Source organism: Chinchilla lanigera, unplaced genomic scaffold, assembly GCF_000276665.1.
Source record: "Chinchilla lanigera isolate Chin_1 unplaced genomic scaffold, ChiLan1.0 scaffold00001, whole genome shotgun sequence".
Taxonomy (NCBI): Eukaryota; Metazoa; Chordata; class Mammalia; order Rodentia; family Chinchillidae; genus Chinchilla; species Chinchilla lanigera.
In genome coordinates, this window is record NW_004955402.1 from 49178256 (window position 1) to 49183958 (window position 5703).

Sequence of the window (5703 nt, forward strand, 5' to 3'; positions counted from 1 at the left end):
AGAATTGCATTTTTTATTCTAAGTCTATTCTGATTACAAATGAACTTTAGGAGTACTTTTTCTAGTTCTGTGAGGTATGCTAATGATAAATCTACTGGGATAGCAATAAATCTGTATAAAAATTTAGGGAGTAAGTCCATTTTTGCTATGTTGGTTCTTCCTATCCATGTGCAAGGCATATCTTCTCATTTTTTGATATCCTCTTTGATCTCCCTTTACAGAGTAGTGTAATTTTCAATGAATAGATTTTCTATTTTCTTCACTAGATTTATTTTGAAGTATTTTATTTTCTTTGGATGCTATTGTAAACGGTGTTTTTCCCTAATTTCTGCATCTGTGAATTTATTGCTTATGTAGAGGTGTGCTTTTGATTTTTGATTGTTGAAGTTGCATCCAGCTACACTACAGATTTTCGTAATTAAATATAGAAGTCTGTTGGTGGAGTTTCTGAGGTCTTCTATGGAGAGTATAATGTCATCTTCAATTAATGATAATTTAACTTCTTTCTTTCCTGTCTTTATTCCTTTTATTTCTCTCTCTTGTCTAATGGCTTACAGCAATGCTTTTGAAGGTATTGCTTCCCTTTCAATTCCCTTAAAGAATTTCAGCATTAGTAGCATTAGTTCTTCTCTAAATTTCTTGTAGAATTCATCATTGAGTACATCAAGACCTGGGCTTTTCTTTGTGGGTAACTTTTTAATTACATTTTCAACTTTATTGGCTGACATCATGTTATTTAGAATGTTTTTGTTTTCATGATTTAGTTTTGGCAATTTGATTGTGTCTAGGTACTGTCCATTTTTTCTATGTTTTAAATCTTATTAGAGTACAGATTCTGAAAGTAGGTAGTGATGATATTCTTGATTTCTGTAGGACCCGTTGTGATTTTCCTGTTTTTGTTACCAATTGCTTGAATTTTTTCTTCCTTCTTTTTTATGTGGTTAGCTAATGGTTTATCAACTATTTTTGATAAAGAACTGCTGCCTTCCTTCTTCTTAATGAGTCCTCACATGCAATTTGATAACTTCTTATAAGTGTTTTAACCCCATCATGAAAACTACATTCTTATGAAAGATTCTCATTTTGTCTCTAAAAGCCCCCCCAAATGCTATCACTTTCTCATGTAAGGCTCCAGAATATGAATTTCTAGGGTCACAAATATTGAATGTATAATGTTGCTGCTATGTTACATGTTTGTCAGAATTATTCATCTGTCCTGTGAACTGAGGCAGATTGGCTCCATCCTATGCTTTTCTTGTTGCTATTGGGGTGAACATTTTTATATATGTGGTTTTTCTTTTGCCATAGTTTATTAAGTTTATTGGAACAACTTAGGTATATATAATGATCACATTCATCATAGGTAATTTATAATTACATATGACATATTTTTGTTCTTCATATTTTTTAATCCCTTCCCATTCGTTCAGCAACTTTTCTCTTACTTATTTTTACAGTTTTTTTCCATTTTATCATTCTTTTTACCTTTTTTCTTTTGTTTCTTCTTTTCCCCCTCACCCCACCTTAGTCCCCATTTCTTTTAACCAATTTTTTCATACTTCAGAATGCCTATTCTACACTTTGGTTCTTATTTACCCTTTTGGTTTCTTACACCAAGGAAACAGTATTAGTAGAAAGGACCCTGAGTCCCAGGAAGACTTGAGAACCTCAGTGAGCTGCCTGGGAGAGCACAGACCCCATACTCCACCTCCTTTCACCATAGTGGGAATGACCCTGGGTCCCAGGAAGCCTCTGGAACTCAGTGAGCTGTTTTGGAGGGCTGAGACCCCATGCTACACCCCTGTCACCATTACAGGAATGACCCTGGATTACTGAAAACACTGGGAGCTTCAGAAATGACAAAATGAAGGAGCAAAATGCAATCTCAGAACTCCACCCCACATGGAACAAGCCCAGGAAACATCAACATAGAAGAACATGGAAGATACACACCTGAAATTTCTGAAATGAGAGCAAATGATGTGAAGAAAGAACTGCATCAGTCTATAGAGTAAATCTGACCAAAAATAATCTCTCAGGTAAAAAAAAGAAATGACAACCATAATGAAAGAATTGCTCAGTATATCAAAAAAAGACAGATAAAAAAATAAGGAAAAACAAAAAAATGATGGCAATCCTGAATGAGCAAATAACAACTCAACAGTTCCAAGATGAGGCAAAGAAAACCAATATAAGACTGATAGGTGGCAACAAAAGAGCAGGAGGCAAAATGAATGACATAAAAAAATTATTTACAGAAGTAATATTAGAAAATTTCTCAAGCATGGGAAAAGAATCCAATGTATATTAAGTGAGGCGTATAGAACTCCAATTAGCCATAACCAAATAAATATACACCAAAAAATATAATAATAAAGATCCCAGAAATTCAGCATATGAGCAGAGTATTAAAAACTGCTGGAGAAAAGTAACAGATTACCGGGGCTGGGGATTTAGCTCAGCGGCAAAAGCGCCTGCCTGGCAAGCACAAGGTCATGAGTTCAGTTCCCAGTACCAGAGAAAAAACAAAAAAAACAAAAACAAACAAACAAACAAAAAAAAAACAAGTAACAGATTACCTATGAAGGAAAACCCATCAGAATCATGAAAGTTTTCCCAACACAAAACATCAAATCATAAAATCAAGAAGGGCTTGGAGTGAAGTGTTTCAGATCCTGAAGGAAAACAACTTACAACCCAGATTTATGTAGCCTAAAAAACTATCTTTCAAAATTAATGGAGAAATAAGATATGACAAAGAACAACTGAAGGGGGCTGAGGGTTTAGCTCAATGGCACAGTGCCTGCCTGGCAAGCTGAAGGTCATGAGTTCAATTCCCAGTACTGGAAACCACCCCCCACCCCCCAAAAAAAGAACAACTGAAGCAATTCATGACCACCAAACTAACCCTATGAAGAGTACTGAAAGATAATTTACAAAGAGATAAAAATGATCACAATTCCAAGAATAAGAACAAAAATGAAGCACCAAGCAGGAAAAGAAATTCAATAGATTTGGAAAGTACAGAACAAACAGCAGGAAAATAATATGACAAAGATAGGCCAATACATATCAGTAATAACCACTAATGTAAATTACCTTAATTCACCAATCAAAAGGGACAGACTGGAAGAGTGAATCAAGAAACAAACTCCAGCAATATGTTGTATACAAGAAATGCATTTAACTAAAAGGAAATCCACAGGCTGAAATACAAAGGATGAAAAATAATATGCCCTGGGACAGAAGTCCAGAAAAAAGCAGAAGTAGCTATTCTGTTGTAAACAATGTGAACTTAAAAACAATAATGATCAAAAGAGATAAAGAAGATCACTATATTCTTGTTAGGGAAAAATTGCAAGAGGAAGTGATAACACTCATAAATATATATCCACCAAATGTAGGAGCAGCCAACTATATAAGACAAATTTTAACAGACATGAGAAATCAAATAAGCAGTAACACAGTTGTAACAGGGGACTTTAACAAGAAATAGAATTATGATCCCATTGTCACAAAGAGATAGATCAAATAGACCCCATTGTCACAAAGAGATAAATCAACTAGACAGAATATCAACAAAGAAATAACAGAACTAGTGGACTTAGTAGAACTTTACAGAGTGTTACACCCAGCAATATTAGAATACACATACTTCTGAACTGCACATGACATGTTTTCTAAAACAGAGAATATGCTAGTACATACAACATGCTTCAGTAAATGTAAAAGAATTAAAATTAGTCCATGTATATTATCAGACTATAGTGCAATGAAATTGGAAATTATTGACAAAAAAAATCACAAAAACTCCCTAAAAACATGGAAATTAAGCAACCCTCCTAAACAACCAATGAGTCACAGATGAAATTAAAGAAGAAATTAAACAGTATTTACAATCAAATGAATATGCAGGTATTGCCTACTGGAAACTGTGGGACACAATGAAAGCAATCCTCAGAGGGAATTTTATAGCAGTGGATTCCCACATTGAAGAAAACAGAATGAGCACATATAACCAGCTTAATGCTGCACCTCAAGCTTCTAGAAAAGGAAAGGGCAACAAACACATTGAGAGGGGGGAATTGTACCTTTCCCAATAGCATCCAAAATATTTAAATACTTAGGAATCAATCTAACAAAAGTAGTAGAAGACCTTTATAGTGAAAATACAGTACTCTGAAAAAGGTGATCAAAGACGATCTCAGAAAACTGAAAGATATTCCTTGCTCATGGATTGGGAGAGAGAATATTTTGAAAATGGCCATACTGCCAAAATTATTATACAGATTCAATGCAATCCCAATAAAAATACCATTAGTATGCCTCACAGATCTAGAGAAAACATCCTTAAAATCCATCTGGAACTAGAAGTGACTCAAAATAGAAAAAGCAAACCAGGTCAACACAGGCAAGGCAGGAAGCATCACAGTGCCTGACTTGAAATTATACTACAAAGCTACTATGAAAACATCAACATGGTACTGGCAAAAAATCAGACCTGAGGATCAATGGAAGAGACTAGAAAACACAGCCTCAACCAAAACACACTCACCTTATCTTTAACAAAGTGACCAAACATGTTTACTGGTTGAAAGCTAGCCTCTTTAATAAATAGTGCTGTAAAAACTGGCTCTCCACATACCAAGAACTAAAGTTAGGCCTATGTCTATCACCATGCACTAAAGGAAAGTCAAAATGGATTGAAGATCAAAATATTAAAACAGAAATAGTAAACATACTGTAAGAGAAAATAGGTGGAAATGTTGCAGACATATGGGCTGGCAGAGTGTTCATGAACAAAAACCAAACTGCACAGGAAATACTTTAAAGAATCAACAACTAGGATCTCATCTTACTGAAAAGGTTTTGCATGTCAAAAAAAAAATCACCAACAGAGTAAAAAAAAAAAAAAAACTTATGAATTGGGAAAATTTTAGCCAACTGTCCCTCAGAAAATGACTTCTATATAAAATTTATAAAGAATTGAAAAAATCAGTCCCCAAAATTCAAAAACCAAATCTAAAAATGGTCATCTAAAATGATTATACTCTTCTCGGATAAAGAAACACAAATGGCACATAAATATATCAAAAAAATGTTCAACATCATTAATTATTTGAGAAATGCAAATTAAAACAACACTGAGATTTCATCTACCCCCAGAAAGAATGGCTATCTTCAACAACTCAACCAATAACAAATGCTAGAGAAGCTATGGGGTAAAAGGAACACTTCTCCATGGTTGGTGGAAGTTTAGACTGGTGCTACCATTGTGGAGATTCCTCAGTGAACTAGGATTAGAGGTCCCATTCTACCCAACTGTTCCCCTTCTGGGTATTTCTCCAGAAGAACTGAAAACATCATACCACAATGATATACATGTTCCCATGTTTACAGCAGTGCAAATTGCAATGGCTAAATCTTGGAAACAAGACAAATGTCAATGGAGGAATGGTTAAAAAAGATGTGGTATTTTTATACAATGGCCTATTACTAAGCTATAAAGAAACATAAACTTGAGACTTGTGTAAGTAAATGGATGCAACTAGAGGTTGTGCTCATAAGTGAAATAAATCAGACTCATGTATGTCAACATCATACTATCTACCTAGTTTAACAATCTGAAATAAGTAAAATGTGAAAGACACAATTGATGTGAAATGGAAAAAAAACTTCTCAAAAGGTAAGAACAACTGAGAT